This window comes from Haliotis cracherodii, unplaced genomic scaffold, assembly GCF_022045235.1.
Source record: "Haliotis cracherodii isolate W230 unplaced genomic scaffold, xgHalCrac1.p SCAF_6, whole genome shotgun sequence".
NCBI lineage: Eukaryota > Metazoa > Mollusca > Gastropoda > Lepetellida > Haliotidae > Haliotis > Haliotis cracherodii.
Window position 1 is genome coordinate 53,158,840 of NW_027266319.1, and position 16,117 is coordinate 53,174,956.

The 16,117-nt window shown below is 41.3% G+C and overlaps 1 protein-coding gene across 1 annotated transcript in view; it reads left to right on the forward strand.

Annotated features, from left to right (window-relative positions):
* LOC139445552 (beta-1,3-galactosyltransferase 5-like) overlaps nucleotides 1-16,117 on the forward strand; it is a 94,723-nt gene that overhangs the window by 47,031 nt on the left and 31,575 nt on the right. The window contains exon 2 of the mRNA XM_071226696.1: nucleotides 4,669-4,724. The gene's annotated coding sequence lies outside the window, so the exon portion shown is untranslated. The remainder of the gene's footprint in view (nucleotides 1-4,668; nucleotides 4,725-16,117) is intronic.

Here is a 16,117-nt window from a genome sequence, read left to right on the forward strand (position 1 = left end):
AATCATATTTAAAAACTTAAACGATAAATATTGACGAATATGTATGGTAAGAACTGGAACTAATATTCAAGATAAGCTCTATTTATAGTCTTTTCATTACATATTGAATTAATTTATTTTAAATATTTATGTTTCTTTCAATCCTGCGGAGAGACCCGGGGTGTGATTTGATTTTTAAATCGATTATGGTTTTTAATGTCTTGGGAAACATTATACTAATTTCAGGGCTGGGAAGGTTTTTCCAGGAAAAAGATCTGCCATAAATGTGCTTGTGATATATATCAGTGTCTGAAGCACATGTAGCACATATGGTGTCTAAATTGGCAAGTTATTTTTTTCGAAATGCATAAATGTGCTTGTGATATATATCAGTGTCTGAAGCACATGGAGCACATATGGTGTCTAAATGGGCAAGTTATTTTTTTCGAAATGCATAAATGTGCTTGTGATATATATCAGTGTCTGAAGCACATGTAGCACATATGGTGTCTAAATGGGCAAGTTACTTTTTCGAAATGTTCCTCTGTTCACCCAGAAGAGGATGGGGCCCGAATGAGATCGTAATGTGTTTTCCTGAGCCTAACAGGTATCTTGGGTTGTATTCTCCCCAGGGCGGTGAGAATTAAAATCGAGTCCAGACTGATCCATTAACCGGGGTAATTATAAATTTAATTATTATTAAAAAGAAATATATTTTATCTCAGGATGATCCTTTTTGACAAACAGCCAATGAAAATAAAAACTCAAACAACAAAAAACAACAGCTCCTTTAACGAAAAAGAGCGTTCCCCAAAGTAATCGTCCAGAGTTTCCGGTATAATGGGGTTTATCTGTTTTTCGGGGTTTAAACATTCCGGACATCTACTGTAGGAACCTTTTTTCTGTATTCAAAGCTCATAACTCTATACTGCTTCGTTATTCCGGACAGTTGTTAATCCAGACGATTTCACCGACAACGGATGAACTGTACATGTATTTTCCTATAACTTTAGTTTGTCATGTCAACATTGAACGGCTCCGGTGCAGGGTCACAGTCAGTGTCTGTGTTGAACTTTTAGCAAACGGGTGGTGTCATTTGATGTTGTGTAACGCCCATTTCTCGTCAGTTTTACACTGGCTCTGTAAATACTCACAGTAGCTTGTAGACATAGCGTTAAGCTTGGCCTGATCCAAATGGGTCGTGACCACGCATGGTTAAGATATATATGATCCACGGGACAGGCGTCAGGAACGCCCATACCCTGACGTCACAACGGGGTGTGTTTGTGTGGGTGGGGGTGGGGGATGGGGTATGAATAATCAAAATCGAAAGTTGGTAGGAAGGTAGGATAGGATGGATAGGTTTGTTTGTTGTTTTACGCCGCAGTCAGGAATATTCCAGCTATATGACGGCGGTCTGTAAGGTAATCGAGTCTGGACCAGACAATCCAGTGATTGACATCATGATCATCGATCCACACACTATTGGGATACTATTACATGCATCGAGTCTGCCTACCCGATCCCGTTAGTCGCCTTTTACGGCAAGCAGGGGTTGCTGAAGACCTATTCTACCCCGGATCTTCACGGGTCGAGTGAGTGAGGGAATGAGGTTTTATGCCGCTTTAAGCCCATGTCTGGTGTCCCCCCGCCATGTTATTGCTGGAATATTGCTAAAAGCGGCGTAAAACCATACTCACACACTCATCGTACCTTCAAATACCTTCTTATTATTATTCATTGGGTCCGTTCCACAAAGCTGCGTTGTCCTAAGGTACTCGTAGCTCCCATACGTTAACATACACCTGCGACTGTCGTTGCGCTACGGCCGCTTTGTGGAACCGGACCCTTGTGTTGAGAGTGAGTGAGTATGGTTTTACGCCGCTTTTAGCAATATTCCAGCAATATCACGGCGGGGGACACCAGCAATGGGCTTCACACATTGTACCCATGTCGGGAATCGAACCCTGATCTTCGGCGTGACGAGCGAACTCTTTAACCACTAGGCTACCCGACCGCCCCCTGGTGTTGAGAACCTGACTCAACAGATTGCCGTCACTCGATGGCCTTTCATGGTATCAAATGACAATTATATCAAGAATGATGCATTTCTTGAACATCTGTTCCCCTCTCATATTTCTAATTAGGATAACATTCATCCTCTGTTGCCATAGAAACCGGGACGCTGGGTAGCCTAATAAAGTTTATATAGTTAATGTGATTAATCTTCACTCCGTTAATCAGGGTTCGATTCAATATATGTGTACAATGTGTCAATTCTTGTCTGTTTTTTTTATGGAATAATATTTTGCTGAAAACAGTTTTTAGCCATACTCACGCATTTCAATCAGCTGTCGTTATTCACTTCGAAAAACACCCATAAACTCGAATCTCGAATGTCTCGAAGCATATATTTGGTCCTTTATTTACAATCGAGGTACCAATGAGAGATTTAATATCATTTGCTGAAACATGTTAATTCATACTCACACAAAATATAATAATGGCACAGAGATGTGAATATATCCTTCGATGTGTATAGTTTCTATTTATCACAAATGAACAGTCCTTGAGACAAAAACTTTCTAAAGTCTGATACGCCTTTCAGTGCAAATCGCCAATAACTGTTAGATTTGACATTTGAAACCTCACGATGCACTTCAGGGTTCAAATGCAATTTAGCGCCGTCAAACTGCAGGTTTGAAACGTCTGGCCCAAAATACAGCCGCCGGCCTAGCTGGCATGTAACTCGGACGGGTTTTCGTTATGGTCAAAACAAGGGGCGCTCGGGTAGCCTAGTGGTTAAAGCGTTCGCTCGTCACGCCGAAACCCGGGTTCGATTCTCGAAATAGGTTCAATGTATGAAGCCCATTTCTGGTGTCCCCCGTCGTGATTTTGCTGGGATATTGCTAAAAGCGGCGTAAAACCATACTCACTCACTATAGTCAAACCATCATAACGGAGGGGACACAAAATTATTACTGGATGAATGTGGAGAATCGAACACGGGTCATATGGTCGTGAGTGAGAGAGGTGGGTGAGTGGGTAAGGTCGTGAATGAGTGCGTGACGTACGTATTTTAGCACTAATGCATTAAAATCAACTAAATGCAGACTGGGAACGTACATTCGACATAAGGAGGAAACGCTTTTCAGCAGTGAGTGAGTGAGTGAGTGAGTGAGTGAGTGAGTGAATAACCTGGTAGGCGACTATGCTTGTGGTAAGAGGCGACTAACGGGATGGGTGGTCAGGATCACTGACTTGGTTGCATGTCAGTCATCGTATCCCAATTGCGTGTATCGATGCTCATGATGTCAATCACTGGATTGTCTGATACAGACTTGATTATTTACAGACCGCCGTAAAATAGCTAGAATGTTGGTGAGTGCGGCGTTAAACAATAAACAAACAAAGCATAACCTGTTTTTTTGGAATGAATTTGTTATTTACGTATTTTAACAGTAAGCATCATAATAAAGAAAATCGGGAATATGATCGTATTGTCGGTATCACGTGATAAAGCTGAAAGCAATGAGTGAGTGAGTGAGTGACTGAGTGATTGATTGAGTGAGTGAGTGAGTGAAAGCATGTCCTGGTATTTTGTCAAATACGTTCCCCTTTACATACGTTGCGTTACTTCTTGCAATCAGTATATATCGATTGTTGTGTAGTAGAAACGTGAGTATTAATTGATCTCTCCTTTCACCAAAACTCCGGTCATATCACAGCTCTACTTCATTCACCATTCGAGACAAAACCAACGTCTTCTAATAGTCCTTCGTAAAAAAACCTAGTTGTTCAAAGTGAAAGGAATAATTCTGTCATATAAGTCGTCACCTAAGTTTCATCATGATAGATAGTGTGTCACATATTAACTCAAATAACAATATTTTTTACAGTCTTTTCAAATATTACAACGGTATAAGATCTAACGCGGATTGCCATTTTGTAAACTCGCATCCATATATGGCATACGGATATCATAATGGTCTCCGCTGTAATGAAAACGGACACATTTTTCTGATTTAGCTCGACGTCTTGAAGTGTTATTTGTTTCTACAAATTAAATTCCACTATTTTTAGTCTTAATGGCACATTTGAAAGTAGGGCTCAGGCTTGTTGATTAGAAATATGCATGCGCTTAGCGGCAGGATAAAGTTTGAGACGCAATTAGTTCAATATTTGGCTGAAGGAAACGTATATGTGTCAGCTGACCACATGTCGTGACGTCGCCAGATGAAAAAAGAAAAATGGATTTTTTAGAGACAATTTGCTTCAACATAACAACAACAAGAACGTTAGTATCGTACCGCTTTGGATATTTGGACTTCTTTACCTTGTCACAGTTTTAGATTTAACCCTGTGCTATATACGGAGATGCATAATTTATACATCATAACACATATAGAAAAGTATGTATACCCATCACTGACGTCTTCAAAAGACAGTGAGCACGTTTATACATATGTGCTATATATATACACCAAGATTCACCTTGCAGTGCAGGCAAACGGCAAACATCAGAAACTGTCACACTGTCTTTTTCAAATTAACTTCAGCGTCCGATGTTTACTCCGGACTTAAATAAACACGGACACGATCAATGCACTTCGACCCATTAAACAAACAACCTCATTGAAAAACTAGGAAGTGTTTAGCACGTGACTCACTAAGATATTGGTGTTTCAGATACCTGCTACCTGGACCCGCACCTGGAGTCGGGGGATGCTGAGCTTAACCTGCGGGTAAGTAAATCATAATACTACAAGATGATGACAAGAATTATAAAGACCTAAAATTCACAATCACATTAAAATTCGTTTTTACTAAAAACCCTTATATATACGTTATCATTTTCGTAGACTCGTTACTTGGATTCGTGGTGTGGACTAACACTGTTTGTTTTACAGTCTTTCCCTGTAAACAATGCGTTATAGATTAACCGCTTGTGGTCGCTGGGGTTTGTGAGTTGTGATGGAACATATCGACTTTTCTTATTTGTCCCGTCTGGTTTGTATACATATTTACATCAAATACTTTTCTAACGTTCCTTGTCGCTCACATTCCCACGCGTTGCTTGCGAACACCTGGTGTCATCACTATTTAGCAGTGATCCTTTCCTAGGTTTCACCGCTATTTTGCCTTTACGCCCGATGACATCTGTCGGATAACACCTGGTGTCATCACTATTTAGCAGTGATCCTTTCCTAAGTTTCACCACTATTTTGCCTTTACGCGCGATGGCATCTGTCAGATAACACCTGGTGTCATCACTATTTAGCAGTGATCCTTTCCTAAGTTCCACCGCTATTTTGCCTTTACGCGCGATGGCATCTGTCAGATAACACCTGGTGTCATCACTATTTATCAGTGATCAAGTCCTAAGTTTCACCGCTATTTTGCCTATACGCCCGATGGCATCTGTCGGATAACACTGGTCATCCTGGTGTTGACGTTTTAGGTTGCGTCAGGAAGAATCTGTGATGCGCCGATATGAGTAGCATTGCAATGTTGGTCTTCATTCACTGCGCCTGTGAAGGATTCGACCTCAGTGTTGTGAAGCGATCACGCTAACCTACATACTGTACAATGAGAATTTGTCCTTTAGTTAGGCACTGTCCTTATTAGCAGGTATGTCCTTATCATGTAGGTATGTCCTTATCATGTAGGTATGTCCTTATCATGTAGGTATGTCCTTATCATGAAGGTATTTCCTTATCATACAGGTATGTCCTTATCATGAAGATATGTCCTTATCATGAAGGTATGTCCTTATCATGAAGGTATGTCCTTATCATGAATGTAGGTCCTTATCATGAAGGTAGGTCCTTATCATGAAGGTAGGTCCTTATCATGAAGGTATGTCCTTATCATGAAGGTAGATCCTTATCATGAAGTTATGTCCTTATCATAAAGGTATGTCCTTATGCTTATATGGCAACATCAAATGTTCATATGACATCCTAACCGTCAGCACTCAAGGAATACTTGTACATGGTTCTATTTTTTATATTATAATTTGATTGAAAGTTTTTGAAAAAAATAAAAAATCGCATAATACACAACTGCGGATGGGTATCTTAGACATCCTAGTTTTGAAAATAAATAAATATGTTGATTTTATGGCACAAATTTACTTTTCAAACATGGTAGGTGTCATGTGTTTTCAAATTCACATGTTACCTCCGTATTCAGTGAACCAATGCATTTTCACACAAAGTTATCCAGAAATATATTACTTTTTAAAACTGTTGCAGGAATGAGTGATGGTTAAACAGACATAATCCAATTTAACAACAGTTCTTACAATTTTCAATTCCATAGAAAACAATCAAGGTATACCTTAGTATACTGAGTTTGTGAATATAAATATGATTTAACTACTAGCTACTAACTACTAATGCAAGTACAATGTACATCTTTATCCAGTTGTATTTCTCCTGATAGCTTTACGAGGAATCGATCTTCCTCATGTGTGAGACAACGATATTGTCTCCAAGGCGATGGGCAGATCACACTGAAAGCCGCCTCGGCTTGTCTTACATGTCCAAATATCGCTAAAGTATGTAATTTAGCTGAAGACTTCATCCAAAGCAGTCCAGAATATATTTATTGTTGGACGGATAAAAACACTCCATTATTCAAGCTATTGCTATTTTGAGAAGCCACCTGATCAATCGAGTATCGCCTACCTCTCAGTGACGCACAGGAATCTATATAAAGATGCAGTGTGGAAGTATACATACGATAGCTTTTTTTTTACTGAAAGCTATAATTCTTGAACAAGACGTTCTATTCAGAAGATTGCTTTCATTTTAATATTTACAATTATGTATCCTGATTCATTCTCACTCATGGCTTTAAGTAAAATCAAGTTATGTTCGTACACGCTCAACTGTGCTCTTCAGCTGCTATATAATGATATGGTGTTATTATCATTCTAGTGTTGTTGAGGGAGCACGGGTGGCCCAGTCGTCTAAAGCGCCGCGATTCGCTGTGCAGAGTTGTGTCCCTTGGGTACGCCAGAAACCTATGATTGTGGGTTCGAATCCCGGTTCGCTCCGATAATGTGTCTAGGTTTGTCAGCACCATACCCGTTCTCGTAGGTTTCAACGAAGCGGTAAACGTCTGAGACCTGCATCCCTTTGGGCTTTCCTCCCACATTAAGCTGACACACCGTGATATAACTGAAATACTGTTAAAAGCGGCGTTAAACCCAACTGACTCACTCACTCACTTTAGTGTTGTTGGTTCCTGTTCAGTTTCTGCTCCTCCAATACACATTCATTCATTCATTCATTCATTCATTCATTCATTCATTCATGGTGACACGCCGTGATATAACTGGAATACTGTTAAAAGCGGCGTTAAACCCAACCCACTCACTCATTCATTCATTCATTCATGGTTCCCTCGCTGTTGTTTTTATTAAACTAGGCTGTATATAGTCAATGTGTAAAATGATTGAAATTTTCACTGAGGTAATTTACAAAACGCCAAAATATTTTTATCAATTATTTTATGCCAGACTGACTAAAAGTTGTTAAGAAATCCAAGGGAATTAAAAACACCACACTAGACTAATTATGCTGGGATTAAAATAACATGCATTAACTTTTGTTTTCTTTTAATCTTATCATTTTCAGTTACTGGGTGAAGTAGAGCATAAAAATGTTTGGAATTCGTTATCATAATATTATAAATGGAAAAATAATTATAAAATGACTTAAATAGTTTGGCGTTTTGTAAATTGCCAAAGTGAAACTTTTCGTCACTTAACACAGTGACTGTCATACACAGCATGCAAGTCACAGGCAAGGCAATGGTGTACTTATATCACATCAGTTACCATTGACAGTTCACACCGTTATTGAACATAAGTTGACTATTGGGGTGAGGTGAAATGGGGTTTAGCGTCGCGTTCAAGATTAATACACTTATATAGCGACGCCATGTGTGTGCGTATGGCTGCTTGTACTATTCCGGACTGATGCCGATTTATAGTGCTAGCCCACTGAGATACCATGCCGCAGTTTAACATCGATACCCCACTCAGACCCCGAGCCGAGTCTTGTCCCCTTAATGCCGAGCGCCAGGCAGGGAAACAACAAGTACTGCCTCTTCGGGTATGACGCGGCCGGGCATCGAACCATAGACCCTCTGCTCTCCGGGTCGAGTTGACTTGTGACGTCAATACATACAGGATGTTGGACATGAAGAGATTCAGCTGGCGTCCGCCCACAACATGTAAAAGTTCCTCGCTTGAGATTTATCTTGTACTTGAACACAATAAGGAAATATCTGGAAAAATGTAAAATCCAACAAAAAATGTCTTCTTCATTTTTCAGTGGATCAAACTTGAAACCTATTTTTAGCTTGGTGGGTGAACAACTCGACTACAGAGGCGCTGACAAACCACAGTGCGTTGAAGAATCTCTTGTCTTCAAGTACACGTCCTCTGGCAAGCTATATTGCACACCTGTTTCCTAAAGTTCACGGGAAGAGTTTGAAGCAAAAGTGTGAATCAAATTTTATGTTGTTTCAGAGTTTTCGTTCGGTTTATATGTTTAATAAATGACTTCCCTTCGGGTTTTAATGGAATTTGAATAAGAATGAGGTTTTACATCTGACAAACTCCCTCGGACACGTCATGGCCCACGGTTTAACCCTGTAACGCTTTCGTGAACCTGAGTGTATTATGGCCTACATAACGACCCCCAGATTCTGATAGGTCTCGAGGCGCTCTGGTCTCAATGTCACAAGCGTACCTTTGATCGCCATCTCTGCTGACAGGTGGAGTGGTCTCCAACACAATAAAACTTCTGCTGCATCTTCGAATATCAAGATCTTTGGTTTTAAAAGTGACAAGGAGAGATCACATCACTTACATCTTGGCTCGTCAAATGAACCACTGATGTTACGTAGTAACAGTTATATCTATCATTTCGACATTTCAGTGCTAGGAAGGTGTCCATAATTAAAGATCTCTCATGCTTTCCCCTGGCCGTGCCAGGATCCGCTTCTCGTGGGCACGAATCCCAGATTCCCACCGATTATGACTATTGGTCTATCAGCACCATTACCGGGCAGGTTGGTTTTGCCATAGTGATAAACGTCTAGGACTTGCGTTAAACAACAAACACACAAACAAACAAATCACCTTAGGCTTTCCTTCCAGATTGAGCTGTTATAGCTAAATACTGTTCAAAGCGCCCTAGCCCCAACTCACTACCTCACAATATTTTTCTAGTTTAAGTGAGTGAGTGAGTGAGTTGGGGTAAACACCGCTTTTAACAGTATTCCAGTTATATCACGGCGTGTCAGCTTAATGTCGGAGGAAAGCCCCAAGTGATGCAGGTCTCAGACGTTTAGCACTTCGGACAAACCCACGAGCACGGGTATGGTGCTGACAAACCTAGAAACATAATCGGGGCGAACCGGGATTCGAACCCACAATCATAGATTTCTGGCGTATCCAAGTGACACAACTCTGCACAGCGAATCGCGGCGCCTGAGACGACTGGGCCACCCGTGCCCCCTTCTAGTTTAAGCAATATAACGCTTTGCAAATTGTACCCTCTTTGGGATTCGAACCATCAAACCGAAATCAAACTGTCATAATATATATTAATATCATTATACACATGTTCTTTGATGCCGTTATCACAATCACAAATCGATTTTCTCAGAAGTGCCTGAGCCAAATGCAGTTATAATTTAAATTTATCCATATCAATAATTGATTGTTCAAAATAAATTCTTATTCGGGGAAACAATTGCAACTATATAAACATAAATATATAGATATATAAATATATAAAAACCATGGTTCTCTACCTTTACTATAAACGCAAATATATATGACACATACTACGAATGTTGTTAGTCTAACACCCCAACGTAAACATACACTAATCGGACGGAGGGTTAGCCTAATGGTAACAGTAAAATTCCCCACATGGGCACAATGCGTGAAACCCATTTCTAGCGTCTCCCGCCGCGACATTGCTCGTATAGTGCTAAAAGCGGCGTAAAACCATACTCACTCACTTACAATAAGAACACTTTATGCAGGTGGGCCCTGATAGGTTTAACAGGAAGAGGCCCTGTTCGGGTTAAATGGATGTCGACCTGTTAATTTCCTTTACACGTTCGTTCAATAAGCCTGAATTGACGTATTCGATCGTAATGGTGTCGATAGAGAAATTCTCACCTGATATGAATGAATGAGGGTTAAATGCAATTAGTTGCGCCTCGCAGTGACCGACCGGACCTTTATTTAGCTAGAGAGATGAACTTCCCGCCATTTGTAAACACTGTCGCCATTTAGTGGATATTTGCTTCCATGTGACGGCTAGCGCTGATCAGTGACCGGGCGGATAATTCCGCCTCCCGCATATATAACATTAAACAATCATCAAATTCAGTCCGGTTATGTCGAAGGGCCAAAAAGTACTTTGAAACGATATATATATAAAGGCGGAAGCATGATTCGGTGAAGATGGTAATTGAGTTCGCTTCCATTAAAAGAGCTCGAGACAAAAAGAGAGATTTGACACCATTGTGGAGCCATACAACTGGGTGACTCCATTTTACTTTCATTGGGAATCGAAGCTGGGTCTTCGGCTTGACGGGCTTTAGCCAGTAGGCTACCTCGGCGCAAGACGGCTTTCCAATTATAGTTTTATACAGACATAAAGTGATATATTTACATATGAAATGAAGATGATGCAAAATTAATTTTTATCAGATTATTTCATTTCAATAACGTTAATATTGAGTGAATAGGGTTTTGCGCCGCATTTGGCAAAATCTCAGGTGGTGGACACCAGAAATGGGCTTCTCACATTGTACCCATGGATGAATCGAACCCGGGCTTCGGCGTGATAATCGAACGCTTTGACCACTAGGCTACACACCTCCCCATACCACAAGCCGATATAGTTGACTCCTTTGTCAAATGTATCCATCGTCAAAGAATAGAGGTTGAGAAGAAAACCGAAGCAAGACCCACACACATCAGGAGTCTCGCCGCGTTGTCATACCATGTCGGACGCGGACGCTTGGGTGGTGTTCCACAGCGCGCAACACCACCAGCGCTGTGGAAGAGTATGTATAGCCGCTCCTGTATACAAACCTACTGCTTACTGTTTCACAGGGGCGATGGAGACGGACAAGCATGCATCCATCACTGCGGTCATGAAGGTACTCATTTCTTTCGCATCTTTGAGTTAACAAATTAAAATATCATCACGTGTCCACCAGGGATTCAGATGTTCCTCATTCATGCCTCATCCCATGTGATAATATTTGTATTATATTATAACTGATGAGAGGGATGATGATTATATTTATCTTTGATTTGACGTAATAACATTGCGTGTCTCATAGCGGGGAGAGTAGGGCTTCTGTGGAGACCTTTTTCATGCGGTTTACTACATGTATGATGATGATATGATAAAGATGATGATGATGATGATGATGATAGTTATGATATTACTATGATGAACATGATGCCGATGCCGACTTTGATGCCGATTATGGAGTGGTTTAGACTTAGCGGCTTGTTTGACAAATTGTTATATTTAAGTTGCGGGATAGGTGTGTGGTTACAGCGTTGGCTCGTCACTTGAAACTTGGGTTCGATTCCCCACATGGGTAAATATTTGAATTTCTTAATGTCCCTAGTCGTGATATTTTTTCGATATGGCTCAAACAGCTTTGAACCAAACTAACAATAACTAATTAATAATGCGCTCAATATACATTTCTGTTATGAATGCAATTCACTCTATTCGCCGCAGTGACCGACGTGTTTACATTAGCTGTTGAGTTAAAACATGTATTCACAAATAGATTTTTTTTTCGTGTATGTACAAAATCTATACTTTTTGTCAACTAATACACGATATTTAAATATTTCTCTTGTTTTCACACTTTCCCCTAATGTATGTGGAGGCAGAAGCGCTGACAACAGCTGTGCCCAGCTTATAGGTGAACACGTCCAGCTGCTTACACGTGGCGCGTGTAGTGACTGTTCACGTTCGTCATATTATGTTATTACATACATGTATTAAACAACAAACATTTTTGTATTTTAATTAATCCAATTTTTCATGTTTCGTAAGCTGTATTGGGCTTCAGTTGGGCTTAAGATAGGCCTTGTAAAAAATGTTTGTTTACTCATTTAAAAAAATAATCTTATATTGTTTTCCAAATTTCGTATTCTTTGTTACAATGAACGCATGCAATGGTTGAATTTCCATTCGAGGTTTAATGTATGATTAATAGAATGCGGAAGGAAAAACCTATCTTTTAGAAATGGGTTTCTTTTAGTCCAAGAACGCATAACCACAACTTCAAGAGACCAAAGATGTTTTTGTGCATGTGCAGACTGTTGAAGGATTGACCTCTTTCTGAAACAAACCACTGAAGAGTTTAGTTTAAAATCGTCAGAATTTGCTTTTTGTCCTGATAAATAAGTATGATAAAATGTAAGTTAATGGTGTTTTACGTCGCAATCATCACTACTACTATCACTGAATGGTGGAGAGACTCATGAAGATCGGGTAATCGATGCTCATGATGTCAATCACTGGATTGTCTTGTCCAGAATCGATTATTCACAGACCGCCGTCATATAGCTGGAATATTGCTGAGTGTGACGTTAAACAACAAACAAACAATAATCGCGGATATTCTAATAATTCTGGAACCAGGAGCATCCCAGTCATACATACTGTCTGTCAACGACCCCAGTGGGTATTAGCAATGGTCCCGATCCCGATCCCGAGAAGCCTACGCTTAAACACTAGTGGTCGGGCTCCGTGATGTGACTGTGTTAACGTACACCGACGGCGAAGGACGTTGTTCATGATATCAATCCCTGGTTGTCCAGTCCTGACTCGATGATTTATAAATATAGTTAGCTGACACACTTCGAGGTGTAGATGTTGTCGTTAATCCAGGTCGGTGCGAGTAGCCCAGTGGTTGAAGCGTTCGCTCATCATGCCGAAGGCCGGGTTCGATTCCCCACAGTGGTACAGTGGGTACAGTGCATTCAGTGCGTGAAGCCCATTACTGGCGTCCACCGCCGTGATATTGCTGGAATATTGATAAGAGCGGCGTAAAACCCATCTCACTGTCAATGATCAAGTCATTATCTGAAAACCCCCATAATGATTGGTTAATGGAATGAACAACGATCCTCATGATTGAGTACGATGCCAGCTTTGTCACGCACTGTAACATACTATTTCATTTCTAAGGCTCTTTCAACAAGCTTGGGATCGGGAATCCTCACCTTGACCCGTTTTACAAAGTAACTTTAGTGCTACGACGGTCTTAACTCCCATGCCTACTCTAGCACGGACATACGACAGTATGGCTACGATGGTCTTAACTTCCACGCCTACTCTAGCACGGACATAGGACAGTGTGGCTACGATGGTCTTAACTTCCACGCCTACTCTAGCACGGACATATGACAGTATGGCTACGATGGTCTTAACTTCCATTGCTACTCTAGCCTCTAGCACATACATACGACAGTATGGCTACGACGGTCTTAACTTCCATGCCCACTCTAGCCTCTAGCACAGATACACGACAGTGTGGCTACGACGGTCGTAACTTCCATGCCTACTCTAGCAGTCATACGACAGTGTGGCTACGACGGTCGTAACTCCCATGCCTATACCAGTACCGACATTCGACAGTATGGCTACGACGCACGTGCCTACTCTAGCACAGACATACGACAGTGTGGCTACGACGGTCGTAACTTCCATGGCTACTCTAGCACAGACATACGACAGTGTGGCTACGACGGTCGTAACTTCCATGCCTACTCTAGCACGGACATACGACAGTGTGGTTACGACGGTCTTAACTTCCATGCCCACTCTAGCCTCTAGCACAGATACACGACAGTGTGGCTACGACGGTCGTAACTTCCATGCCTACTCTAGCACAGACATACGACAGTGTGGCTACGACGGTCGTAACTCCCATGCCTACACCAGCACAGACATACGACAGTGTGGCTACGCCGGTCTTAACTTCAATGCCTACTCTAGCACAGACATACGACAGTGTGGCTACGACGGTCTTAACTTCAATGCCTACTCTAGCACAGACATACGACAGTGTGGCTACGACGGTCGCAACTCCCATACTCTAACACAGACGTACGAGAGTCGTAACTCCCATACTCTAACACAGACGTACGAGAGTCGTAACTCCCATACTTTAATACAGACGTACGAGAGTCGTAACTCCCATACTTTAATACAGACGTACGAGAGTCGTAACTCCCATACTTTAATACAGACTTACGACAGTAGTGGTACAACGCTTTGATGAACGGACACTTGGTCGATTTGATCTCATTGCTAAGGGCGAGTTTGCGTCATAACTAATGACACTGTACGCCAACTCCTTGCTGAACAAGCCTGTATGTGCATTTCTGACACAGGCACCTGTGACACGAATCTACATGTGAGTTTGAATATTTATTCATGTTCAGCTCGTGACGCTGCATACCACATCTCATGCTGTCGAATAAAATTACTGTTTCGCATTCGTTTCCACTCGTGTCATCCCGTGACAAACCGAACGTTACGGAACAGGGCGGAATTGGGCGAAATGTGACGAACGGATGGATTGAGTTACATTTGGGACTTGACGTCATATGCCCCCTTCCATAACACTCAGTATAGTATACTGGAAAAGGATTTTAACGGTAAGCGATTATAAGATACAATATTTCAATTAAACGTGTATGGGGTGTGGGTGTGTGGGTGTGTGGGGTGTGTGTTTGTGTTTGTGGGTGTGTGTGTGTGTGTGTGTGGGGGGGGGGGGGGGGGGGGGGGGGTATCCTCGATGGCCTGCAAAAGTCTGGATGGTGTTTGTTGTTTAAGAACGCACTCAGTAAAAGTTCAGCTATGTGACGGCGATCTATGAATACTAGTAATCGAGTCGTGACCACACAATCCAGTGACTGACATCATGAGCATCGATCTACACAAATGGGATACGATGACATGAAGTCCACAAGCTGAAAACCGATTCTCTATGGATATCTAGATTTTGTTATTCTCCCTGAACAGCGCACGCGGTTCATCGTTATATAACAAAACACGATAACTGTGATGCGAAGCATCCACACGGCGGTAAAATATTGTCATGTCTTTATCAAAATGGCAAAAAAATTTTTTTTTGTATTCAACTCAGTCATGTTTAAAACAATATTAACAATATTGGTTTCAATTCATACCCTGTTTTTCATCTAACACCATGTTTTTGACTACGCTGACTTGGTTGATGCATGTCATCGTATCCCAATTGCGAGGATCGATGCTCATGATGTCAATCACTGGATAGTCTGGTCCAGACTCGATTATTTACAGACCGCCGTCATTTAGCTGGAATATTGCTGAGTGCGGCGTTAAACAACTAACAAACAACAGCTGTCGCCGAGCTGACCGTTGTGATGAACTGGCACGTAGGCACTGTCTCTCCCAGAGTGAGTGAGTTGGGTTTTACGCCGCTTTTAACAGTATTCCAGTTATATCACGGCGTGTCAGCTTAATGTGGGAGGAAAGCCCCAAGTGATGCAGGTCTCAGACGTTTACCACTTCGGTGAAACCCACGAGCACGGGTATGGTGCTGACAAACCTAGAAACATAATCGGGGCGAACCGGTCTGTCCAATAATTGCGGTAAACTTGCTAATAATTGTCAAGCATTTCAGGGTTTGAATAACTTACAACATATCAGGAATGTTATGATAAAGTAGATAAAATATCACATGCTCTAAATATATGTTTTAAAAAGACCACAACTCCCATAGACTGAGTTAACAGGCAAATACAGCTGTGTTTGAACGATTTGAATGATATTTGCTATGAGTGCACACTTGCCTGTGACCCGCCCCCTTTAAATACACTTGAAAGTAGGTTTACGGAATCCTGTGGAGTCTGTTGCATGAATAAAAGGTTGTCAAGCACAGGCATTACAGATCGTGCAAACAATCTTTTTTATTCGAAGTCTCTGTGTGACAACTCATTTTAAATAAAAATATTTTGCATTGTTTTAGTGATTAATTGAATGTCACACTCAGCCGTATTACAGCGGTC